The sequence below is a fragment of the Vicia villosa genome, unplaced genomic scaffold, assembly GCF_029867415.1.
Source record: "Vicia villosa cultivar HV-30 ecotype Madison, WI unplaced genomic scaffold, Vvil1.0 ctg.000469F_1_1, whole genome shotgun sequence".
In the NCBI taxonomy this organism is placed as follows: domain Eukaryota; kingdom Viridiplantae; phylum Streptophyta; class Magnoliopsida; order Fabales; family Fabaceae; genus Vicia; species Vicia villosa.
The window spans coordinates 322,048-334,663 of record NW_026705226.1 but is presented as its reverse complement, the minus strand read 5'-3'; the positions used below and the strand labels follow the sequence as shown (position 1 = coordinate 334,663).

General features: G+C 36.9%; 1 pseudogene; it reads right to left on the bottom strand.

Moving 5' to 3' along the window:
- Positions 1 to 3,949, bottom strand: part of LOC131628631 (GDSL esterase/lipase At5g22810-like) — a 41,929-nt pseudogene extending 37,980 nt beyond the window's left edge.
- Positions 3,950 to 12,616: the final 8,667 nt, after the last annotated feature.

Here is a 12,616-nt window from a genome sequence, read left to right as displayed (position 1 = left end):
ACAATCTAGCATGCAATGATTCAAGAAGAAATTCAAGCTCTGAAGCTGTCCTATGGAAGCAAGAAGCAGAAGCTATGAATGTTCTGAAGATCTAAGCATATGTGATCGTCTCAACTGAAATGGTAAATACTCAGGGAAGTCCTTTATTTATAAATTTCTTCCAGTATTTATTTCAGGGGGAGATTATTTATCTCAGGGGGAGATTGTTAATCTAAGGGGGAGACATATTCACACACTATGTTATATGCTAATGCTATAGCTGTGTAATTGTCTTTAGCCGTCTGATATTCTGATTGCAAATTCATATCATTTATATATGTTTTTGTCATCATCAAAAAGGGGGAGATTGTTAGAACAAGATTTGTTCTGATCAATATTCTTAGTTTGGATGATAACAATGTATATGAATTTTGTATGAGATAATGTGGTACTCTAATACTATGCAATTTCCATGTCAGGAATTATATAAAGAGTATGCACAAAATCAGCGCAAGAAGCACTGACTCAAAAGGTTCAGCATGCAACATCAGAACATGGTCTGGCAAGATATCAGAAGATGGTCAAGCAGAATCAGAACATGGTCTATGGAAGCATCAGAAGGACTTGAGATCAGAAGCAGAAGCACTGAAGTTCTCATGATATCACGCTCAGAAGCACTTCAAGGTCAGAAGACAAGAAGATGCTCTGCACCAAGCTGTTTGACTCTGATGATATTCAAACGTTGTTTACACAAACATCAGATCAGAAGCAAGTACTAGCTGGCAGGCTACGCTGACTGACAAAAGGAACGTTGAAAGCTATTAAAGGCAACGTCAGTAGACACAGCGAAAGCAAGGCTCGAGGTAGTTGACAAAAGAATGAAACATTAAATGCAATGTTGTACGGATTACGCAAAGCATTAAATGCTCCCAACGGTCATCTTCTCAAACGCCTATATATTGAAGTTCTGATGAGAAGCAAAGTTACGAATTCTTAATACAAGACTTTATGCAAAAACGCTGAAACGCTGTTCAAATCAAAAGCTCTCAAACTTCATCAACCTCACTATATTGCTGTTGTAATATATTAGTGAGATTAAGCTTAAACTTAAGAGAAAATCACAGTTGTGATAATTGCTTTATTAGAAGCATTGTAACTCTTAGAATTTGTTTACATTAAGTTGTAAGAACTAGAGTGATCAGGTTGTTGATCAGTATACTCTAGAAAGTCTTAGAGGGTATCTAAGCAGATTGTTCCTAGAGTGATTAGGTTGTGATCAGTATACTCTAGAAGACTTAGAAGTTGTCTAAGTGGAAAACCATTGTAATCTCGTGTGATTAGTGGATTAAATCCTCAGGTGAGGTAAATCACTCCAAGGGGGTGGATTGGAGTAGTTTAGTTAACAACGAACCAGGATAAAAATCATTGTGCAAATTGTTTTTATCTTACAAGTTTTAAAGCTACACTTATTCAAACCCCCCCTTTCTAAGTGTTTTTCTATCCTTCAAATAATATGTCATGCCCCTGGTATATACAAGCTTTTTAGGTGACTGAGTCAGGTGTACGAGACGTCTCTGCAACTTTATCTATCGGGAGGACTTTTAGTCATTAGTCATACCCCATGCAGATTCTTCCTGATGTCAAAGATTTGAAATTATGTAGACAAAATTGTTTTATAATGACACTCATAAAAATGCAATGCATATGTCTTTCTTGAATTTTAAAATGTTTTTAGTAAAACAAAAGATGTAAGAAAGCGATATTTGTAAAAACATGATATCAACTCAGGATTTATGGTAGACCTTAAGGAGTCAGGATACCTTTGGTAACAGTACGCTTTTGAACTAACCATGCTTCAGTTAGGACATTCAAGGGTTGTAACGTGGCTTGGTTCACGGTTTCAAGAAACAAAGGATAATGGCTCAAAGTTTTATTGGTGCCCATCCCAATCTTCGTGATGTTCTTCGATCCTAAGCTCAGTTAACTATGCGCTTAAGCTTCAAAAGATTTTGGACTTGTAGCATTGACATTGGTGATGGTTCAAAAACCTGAAGTTTGTTTAAAAGGCAATCATCTATCTCCTTTTTCTTGTAATATTTCTTGTCGAGGATTTATAGTGACCTCTTTTTGACTTTGGTTATCCCTAACTTTTGCCTGAACTGTTTATTTTAAGACCACAGTCAGCGGGATGTCTCAGTCTCAGATAAGTCTCCTTCATAGGTTTTAACTTAACAGTTTTTATTTTTTTTGGATATTAACTGCCTGATTTAATGATTACAGGAAATCATCACTAATTGTGTAAAAGAAACACAGGCATAACTGAGTCAACTAAGGAACTACCCTGCCCCAGGTTATGATTATGGGTTTTAAATTGTACAAGAAAGAAAACTCCTACGCCTTAGGCTCAAAGGGGTTGACTAGGGATGAACATCCTTATATCTCCACTATTTAGGAATTGAACCAATGCATGTACATCGTTAGCACAGTCTGTTCAAAAGCATACTGTATGCGGTTGTGGTATCATTTTCGTCATCCTCCCTTAAAAGGCTCACAGCTTTAGCGAGAGTTGAATTATCATAAAGAAAACCCAGTAAAAACAAAGTTTTAAAATAATAATAAGAAATAAGTCAAGACAAACATGCAATGCATTAATGATTATTATAAAATAAATAGAGTCTGACATAAGACGAATGTTTAAACAAACGGGAAAGAAATTGCGAATGCAAATAAACTAATGATCTAAAAAGCCATCCATCTAAATACAGTAGACTTTTTGAGGCTCTTTTGGTTGGCCAAATTCAATGATCCCTTCTTCAATCAGGTCTTGAATTTTATGCTTCAGCGGCCCGCAATCCTTTGTATCGTGACTAGGACTATCTGAATGATAAGCACATCTTGCATTATGCTTGTACCTGGGAGCGGGATTAGCTGGAGCTAAGTATGGAGGCAATAGAGTTATCAGACTCCGATCGAGCAGGCGTTGCAAAGCTTGAGACAATGGCATGTGCAGTAGAGTAAATGACCTTTTGGGTTTGGATTTCAGAGTACGTTGGCTACCTTGTTGCTTACGCTGATCTTTCTGTGGTTGTTGCGTTGGTGCCTGACTAGAGACCAGGACTGCCCCAACAGTGTTGGATTCATTCTTCCCATTGTATGGCTTTTTTACAGCACCAGAAGGTGTAGCCACCTGGATTTTTCCGCTTTGGATACCACTTTCAACACGCTCCCTAGTCAATATGAGGTCGGTGAAACCAGATGAGGAGCTTCCAAGCAAATAGTTGTAGAAAGGACCAGTCAGTGTACTCATAAACATGTCAACTAACTCTCGGTCAGCCTACGGAGGTTGAACTCTGCCAATCAGATCTTTCCATTTCTGGGCATACTCCTTGAAACTTTCTTTCGGCCCCATAGCCATGCTTTGCAGTTGCGTACGAGTCGGTGCAAGATCAGCTTTATATTGGTATTGCTTGTAGAACGCAACAGCCAAGTCTTCCCAAATACGGATATTGGTACCCTCTAGTTGATAGTACCACTCGAGTTGGGTTCCAGATAAACTCTCTTGGAAGAAGTGGATCCATAGCTTCTTATCAGCGGTGTGAGGCTGAATCTTCCTCACATATGATTTCAAATGCAGCTTAGGACAAGAGACTCCGTCATATTTAGCAAAAGTAAGAATCTTGAACTTCGGAGGGATGATAACTATAGAGATGAGTCCTAGCTCCTCAAAATCCAGCCCAGGTACCTTCTGGATCTCCATAGCCTTCATACGTTCTTCCACCAGCTGGTATTTCTCATCAGGATGTTCATCCTCATAGTAGTAGTTCTCTTCTTCCTCAGAGGGCTTGACAGAATTATGATTACTCTTTACGTCAGTCTTGATGCTAGCATCGTCATCTTGATCATTGTCATTGTCTTCAGGACTCTGGACTTCTTTAGCTTTTCTAACAGGGCCTCTGGATCTTCTTCCCATATTAAGGACACCCACAGATCTTCTGGGCTCTTTATCTTTCTTGGTTAAAAGTGCTTTTAGCTCATCTTGTCCCTTGGACAGGTTCAGGATCAGATCTTGAAACTAGGCATATTGGACTTGGAGGTCTTTGACTGACTGCTCGAGATTCATGATGCTGAAATAAACAGCGAGAGAAGATGAGAAACCCTTCGTATGAAACCTGTTATGCGATGTTATGAATGTGAATGCAAAGGTTTCAAGGATCTCTAAGGAATTTAGTTTGTGACGTTAAATTTTAGCTTTGCTGAAGAACTTTCATTTTTGGTCTTTGAACGTACTTCTTTGAGAATCAAGCTCACCATATCCAGTGGGTCATAGCCTCTGATTCGGGGTACCTCTGAATTTGAAGGTTCATGGCCAGAGGAAAATAAATCCTCTTGCCCCTTGATAGGTATCGTGTCTCTGAATTGGAAGGCGTATGGCCAGAGGAAAATAAATCCTTTTGCCCCAAGATAAGAGTTCAGTCCATGATAATGGCACCTGAAATCGTGCGCCCTAAATCCCTAAGATCCGTGAAAGGGTTAGTTAATATGCTATGTTATGATGTCATGATGTCATGCAGATGTTATGCGTTAGGCAAAGCACAAGGTAACAAGGACGAGTGAGTCCCACAAAAAAATCCTGCAATAAAACCAAAAGGTTAGTAGCACACACAAGCAAGTCACACAAGTGTCCTTAGGTTTAGAGGATTGCATGAAGTTCATAGGTAAATACCCTCCCCACAGAAGTTTAGTTGGTTCAACTTGTCCTAGATAAAGATCAGGTTCTAGGGAGCTCATATCATTGACCTTTCTCGAAGGCATTATTTCAGTTCAGCAATCGAATTTACTGACCAAAAACATCCTGAAAGTCCAGTCCATATGAGTGTAGCTTCGAGTATCAACCAACTTCAGTCGGGACCAAAGCCAGCCATCTCTCTACTTTCTATAGGTCAAAGTCAAGTTCAACTAAGGTTCTAAGGGCAAATTAGTGCTTAATGACACCACACGGTAGCCAAATGTTTCCCCAGGCCGGATCCCAAGGAACATCAGGACAAACCAAAGTGTCACACTGTTATACCTCAAAATTTTCCCATCTTATTTTTCCTAAAAAATTCAAATCAAGATCTCAATTCAAAAGATTGATCACTCAATTGCTCAGAAAGTCAACAGTCGACTAGGTTGACCTAAAAGTCAACTGTGGTCAAAGTACAGTCAAAACTCTTGATTTTTTGTCAACATCCTTATATTGAAGTATCATTCACCATTTTATCAAGAATTGATCATGGTTCATCAAGGAAAGATCAGAAATCAACAATTCCAAAAGTTTCTAAATTAGGGTTTTTTTATAGGAGAAAGTCAACTGAACTTTGACCAGCCATAACTCCTACGTGGAACATCAGAAATTTTCCATCCAAAGCTCGTTTTGAGGGAAATTGAATTCTCTACAATTTTGTCTCTCACATGCCAAGTCTAGAAATGCTTCATTTGAGAGATATGGATCAAAACATTATAGGTCCTTTTTGAAAGTCACCAAAAGCAGTTTTTTGTCAAAGCCAATATCATCAAGATAAAATCCTCAAATGAAAAAAAGTTCCCAAAGTGGCTTGTACAAGACATCTTGAGGTTTCCAAAAAGTCCTAGAACTCCTCCATATCTAAAAAATTGAGGGAGATATGCCTTGTCAAAGTTGGCTAATTTTGAGATAGAAAATGTGAAACAAAAGGCCTCAAATTGATTTCTTTTGCAAAGGATCCCAAGTTATTTTGGCCCAATCATGTTCCTTATGATATCCAAGGCCCCATATCCAATGCCACGAATTTTTGATCTAATATTCATATTTTTTATTGAATTTAATTCATGGAAAATAAAATATAAATAAAAAAATTAGAAAATATGAATGAGATTTGTTTGATTCTATTTTCACTTGATTCCAATCACCAATTAAATCATAAATTTGGTCCAAATTCGTGGAGATTCATATTGATTAAAAATATTGACATTTGACCAACTTAGAAAGATTGAAAAAATATATTTCAATCAAATTTCCCATGATTGATTCAAGAAGATTTGGTGAGTTTTTGTAGCCCTAATTTCATCATATATAACCACATATTCGTTCCAGATGGGGGAGGAGATTCATAAGGATTGGCTGCCTCCAAGTTCTTCACAAAAAACTTCAAAGAAACTCAAGAAAATTTCAAGTTCGGCTCTGGGATTGCAGCCGTTTTCGAGCCAATTTAAAGATCAAATTACGTTCCTGAGACTCTTCTGAAGCAGTTTCAACCATCATTGGCGTCTGAAGCATCAAGGATCGCGGCCAACATAAGCACGGTTTGCACTATTTTTGTTTAATATCGATCTCTATGGTTCACGCATCATAAACGTATTTTGGTTTCATATTTATGTGTAGAATCATGTTTGAAAGGTTTCTGGATTGTCAATTTTAAGTTTGAGTGCAAATTCAATGTTCCACCATGGCCAGGGTTTTAGAGCTCCGAAATAGGGCTTCGCGTTACAGGCACAATTGAACGAAACCATTAATGTCGTTACGCTTAGGGGACAATTCCGAGCAAGACTAGACTTGCCCTGTTAATTTTCGCTGCATATTTTGTAGTTTTGATACTTGCAGGGGCTTTAGCAACACAAACGGACCGTGGGTAAAAGGTCCCTATCTTTTTGCAGAAAGCGAAGGATGAAGATGAATCCTTGGGGGCGCGCGTCTGGCATTTTAAATTCTTTTTTTAGTTTATTGTCTATATAATATGTGCAAAATGCTTATTCAACAGCAAAGAGCGTGAGCCCTGGTGGGAAGCGTATGCGTCCAATGATGTTTGCAAGGTCAGGAGTTCGACTCCTGGGTGCTGCAAAACATTTTTTATTCTAACCTTGCCATGCAGATCCTATGTTGTCAGCGTGTACAGGCTCACGATGCAGCCCCAGATCAAAGCCCTAGGACCTTCTCAAGGATAGATCCAACGCACACAAAGACTGCAGTGCATCATAGACCCTCATAAGCCTACCACACCCAAGCATAAGCTAAGTTTTCTTCTTTTAAATTCTTTTTATCTTTCTTTTTATTCTAGTTGTTTTTATTTTCTTTTCAACCACAAAACTTTTCTTTCTCAATCTTTTTTTCTTAAACTCTTTTAAAATTAGATAATTAAAATTAGCTTTTTTATTATTAAATTAATTCTTATATTTTCTTTAAATAATTAGAATAGGTAATTTAATAATTAATTTAGGTTCTAGTTAATAATTTTAATTTAGATTTTAATTAACTAGTTTTTAGGTTAAATGATTTAGGGTTAATCGAATCAGGATTAATCAAATTAATTAGGTTCATAACCAATAATTAATTTTTAGGATGTGTTAGCCTTAGAACCCTAGTAGCCATAGATGTTTGAGGTAGGTGTTGTCCACTAACTTAACGTGTCGATGTTTCTCATAAACCTCATTCCCTAAAAATCAGGGTTTACCCTCTTTACAAAAACTCTTTGTTTGCCTTGCCTTTATTTATTCTAATAATCTGGTTTGTCTTAATCAATTAGGGTTATTGATCATTACTGCACTAAAAATATTTTCTTTGTGTTTTTGTTTCAGGGTTTTCAGGGTTAGCAACAGGATTTCTCCCGATAACGCGCCACGCCTATTACGAAGCTAAGTCCCGATTTACTTTATTTATTTTAGGGTTAACCCTGAGTACTCCCGACTACGAACCATATCAGATCAAATCCAAAGCTAAGTTTTGTTCATATTTATTTTAATTTCTTTTTGCCATTTTTTAAATTAGGGTTAACTTTATTTGTCATTGAATTGATAATGCACTCACCCCTATTTTCTGTTTATTTCTCCCTTTTCCAATTTTCAGGGTTTGCCAACCGCCAAAGCTCAAATAGTCGGTAACCCTAAACTCTAATCTCTTTTATTTTTTCTGCTTTTAATTATTACTTATATCGAATCCGCTGGTTTCTTTTTCCCCTTCCCCATATCTCTTTAACTATTATTACTGTTTATATTTGTTGTGGTTAGTAATCTTAGGGAGTGCAAGCCTTGAATTGAATTAGCCTCACTAATTATAAGATAATATATTGAATTAATCACGTGATTGTTGCACCCACGCACCTTTTGGGGTAACCTCTCTTGTTTCCTGTTGCCTGTTGCCTTGTTGCCTTGTTGCCTTGTGTTTTTCGCAGAATAGCCATGTCCCTCGAATGCGAGGATACCTCAGCCATGTTGCCTCGATTAATGCAAAGATCATAGGTCCCTAATAATGATGCCTTCGATACACAAATATGATCTTGTCCCTCAGAAGTTGCCTACGAAAGGCTGAGGTATCCTCTGGTTGCATAAACGAAAGGCTATTCTGGTCCTTCCCTTAGACTACCTGCCTCTCCATGGCATGGGACAGTCTTATGGCGAACGACATTGCGACGACCCTTCAACCTCCAAATGAAAGGCTTCCTGCCCTCTTATGGCATGGATAGACCCTTTCGCCCTGAAAGGCTGAAAGAACCTTTTTACAAATACCAAGGTAATTTGCCCTTAATTGCATGCTCTGGTTTAAATTCCTTTTTCTATCCTTTTCTTAAAAACTTCAATATGGCTACGCTCATTTACGAGCTAAAGTCCGTATTCACTTCTTCTACATTTCTGAACGAAAAAGAGCAAAGCAATTAAGAGCCCATGGAAAACCATGGATGCAAAGGGTGCCTTACACCTTCCCTTTGCATAAATTACCTCCCGAACTCAGTTTTCTTTAAAAAGGTTTTTCCTGTTCTTTTAGCCTTTCTGAATATTTGGATAAAATAAAAGTCGGTGGCGACTCTTGCTTACCGCGACATTTTGATATAAAAGTCAGTTCACCGTATTACACACACTAACGATGGCTACCATATCAACCATAGCGGTATATGCCGTACAGTCTCCTTGGTCTCATGCCATATACCTAAGGTACACTAGATATGGGTGTAGGATCTTTCACACAAGCAAATACCCAAACAACCCTTTAAGAATAAAGCAAGCAAGTCAAACAAATTTAAGTGATCCTAGCTCTAAGGTAACCTCTCTTTTAAAAATCCCCAGCAGAGTCGCCAGTTCTGTAACACGTTGGGAGAACTGACTTTTATTTTTAATTTGCAAACAATGTTGCAGTGAGAAAGAGTCGCCACTGACTTTTATTTTATCCAATTAGGAAAGGTATAAAAGAACAGGAAAGACCTTCTTTGAAAAGAGATTGAGTTCGGGGGGTAGGTTATGAAAAGGGAAGGTATTAGCATCCTTTTCATCCGTAGTTATCTACGGGCTCTTAATTGCTTAGCTCACTTTGATTTGTTTTGAAATGTTTAAAAAGACAATGTTAGAAACGGGGTGTGAAAAGCATTTGATCTGAATTGATTGTGAGCAAGCACTTAAGAGTTCCTACCCTAAGTTCGTAAGGTCTTTCCTATTCTAAAGACTTTCCTTGAGCGATATTACTATCCATACCATATAAGGGTAGGTAGTCCTATACATTGGATGTGCGGGTCATCGAAGGGTCATCGAATCGTCATAGGGGCTATCCATACCATAATCCTAGTTCTAAATTAATGTCCTAAATAATTAATTAACTAAATAATTTAATTATTTTAATTAAAAAAACCTAATGACTAAATTAATTAAATCCTAATTGCCAATATAATGGTTATTTGATTAATTAATAAAAAAATTAAACTAATTAAAACCTAACTAAATTAAAATAATTATATGAGAAATTAAAAAAAAAACTAAACTTAATTGGTTAGTTTTTTAAACTAAATGATTATTGTTTAAAAAAAAAAGATTAAAATTAATTTTTGAAAACTAATTTGAAATTAAGTAAAAGAAGAAGAAAATAGTGAAGGAAAAGACAAAAACAAGAGAATGGGGCGTCTGGAATCCTGTGTGGTGTTCTCATGAAGGTGTATCATGGAGTGTATTCCTTGAAGCGTCAAATCTGCATTCATGGGGAAATCAATGGTGGATTCGCGAGGACGTACCATGTGTCTAATGAGGAGGCATGCGCTGGATTTGCAAGGGACAAACAAATTGAAAAAAAAAGAGAGAAAACTAAATTTCATGCCCATGGATTGAACCCGAGTCTAGGTGTTTACCAGGCTTCCATACTTTTACCACTCATGCCACCTGCGCTTGCTGTTTTTGGAATAAACAAAACAAAGTAAATTTAATACACAACATTTAAATGGGAAAGTCAACATGGTTAATACTGGGCCCCATTGAATGGAACAAGCCAATTGGAAGGAGAGAGAGAACAGATTTTCGTTGACTGGCCAATTGGGGTAGAACACATGGGGTCAAATATTCCACATTACTGTAGATATTTTCCTTCATGGCGCCTGCAAATTTTTCTTCACTTTTTGTTGCGGATTTTCCTTCCGTTTTCGTAGCGAATTTTCTGAAAGATTAAAACTCAAAGAAACCATGTTAAACACGTGACCCAAGTGCCCAGATCACATAATTAGGCTCTCACGAACTCAATGGTGGTATTATCTTGGCCTGGAAACGTCCGTATACGTGGATATGAAGCAAGAATTTCTCACGGCTCTAACAATGGCAAACACCAAACCATACGTTCATGGACCCATTTAGTTATCCCAACCTGCTCTAAATGGCTAAAGAAACACAATCATCCATGAAATACGAAAATTAGAAAATATGAACAAAGTGGTGATTATGTTATGTGCATCTTATGTGTTCAACCTCATGGATCTTGCCTTACCCTGACTATTTAGTGTCTTGAGGACGGAATAGGATGATTGCAATAGCTTGGGACTTGCTGTGGAGAAAGATTTCTTTTGCCCTAGGTTTTCTTGATTTTTGAGATTTTTTGGAAGGTGTTTAGAGGCTGTTTTTTTGTGGCTGTTGCTCATGCTAAAGAGAGTGAGAATATATAGATGAGCTATTAGGGTTTAATAGCTTGGGAAAGAAATCAAATATTTGATTGGAAATTTTTTGACTTTGATTCATGTATTAAATCTTTCCATATTAAGCTCCATGCTATTTCATGCACTTTCTCCACTCTTTCTTGGCCATTAGATTAATCTACATCTGATTATATGATTTTACAAATAATCCAATCATATTTTATCATTAAATAATAATTTTATTTTGATTTATTTTGATTTTTAATGAATAAATTCAAAATAAAATAAATAAAAACCATAAAATAAGGGTAAAATGGTTCATGGGCCCTTGATGAGCTCAAGTCCACGTGGGTTACTTGAAATAATAGGCCCATTACTCAAAAGTTCAAAATTCATCAATTAGGGCTTCATGCTTTTCTCAACTTTTAGCCAACTTGTGCAATCCATAACTTCCTCAATATTTATCCTATAAAGGTGTTCTAGGACTTTTTGGAAAGACCAAGATGTCCTCTACAACCCACTTTGGAACCTTTTTTTCATTTGAAGATTTTATCTTGATGATATGGGCTTTGACAAAAAACAGCTTTTTGTGAATCTTTAAAAGGACCTGTAATGTTTTGGCTCATATTTCCCAAATGGTGCATTTCTTGGTCTTGAACCCAACATCAAAGATGTAGAGAATTGAATTTCCTTGAAAATGAGCTTTGGTTGGGGAATTTCTGATGAACCATGTGGGAGATATGATCAGTCAAATTTCAATTGACTTTCTCCTTAAAACCCTAATTTAGAAACTTGGACATTTGTTGATTTATGGGCTTTCCTTGATTAATCATGATCAACCTTTGATCAAATGATGAATTTTACTTCAAAATGTTGATGTTGACCAAAAATCAGGAGTTTTGAATGTATGTTGACCTTTGTTGACTTTCAGGTCAAACTAGTCGACTGTTGACTATATGAGCCATTAACTGAGCAATCTTGTGAATCAGAGCTTGCAACTTGGCATGAGGATACTTTGAAGCATATGAGAGGCCGTGAAATCAACTTGAGGTATCAGAACTTGATTTTACTTGGAGAGAGATAAAACCCTAATTCAGAGGTACTTGTTTAGGAGAAGATATGCATACTTCCTTCTTGTGTAGCTTTGAGCAATTGGAGATCTTTAAGTGTAAGGAGACTGTTTGATTTAAAAATATGGTGGGTAAATTTTGGGGTATGGCAATAACCTTACCATGTTTGTATCAGATCATGGTTTGCTTAATAAAATATGAAATCCTTCTTGATGATGTTTCTCAATATCACTCATTGATTAACATGCTCTTTATCTTGAACCGGAAGGATCCTCCTTTTCTTCAGCAGTGTTGATCAGATCATAGAACTTTTGTCTTCATAGTCATCTTCACGTAGTGAAGTCTTCATTATGAAAGTAATTATGTATTGCCAGAACACATTACTAACATCAAGATCAGAACCTGCCCATTCTTATCCATATTATGTCTGAACTGCCACTTTAGACAATAATTTCGCTTTTTCAAACTTCACATGCACATTCCTAGACATACTTCCAAGATAATAGCACATTGTGATGTTGACATCACCCAAGACATAAGTTCGTCCAACACCCACTCAAACAAACTCTAACTATCCATAGAGATAACACGTCTCTATAGAAAGACTTAGAACACAAGGAACAATTTGTGTTCACGACACGAAACAAGACACTACTCTTTACAAAACAACTGTAAAGA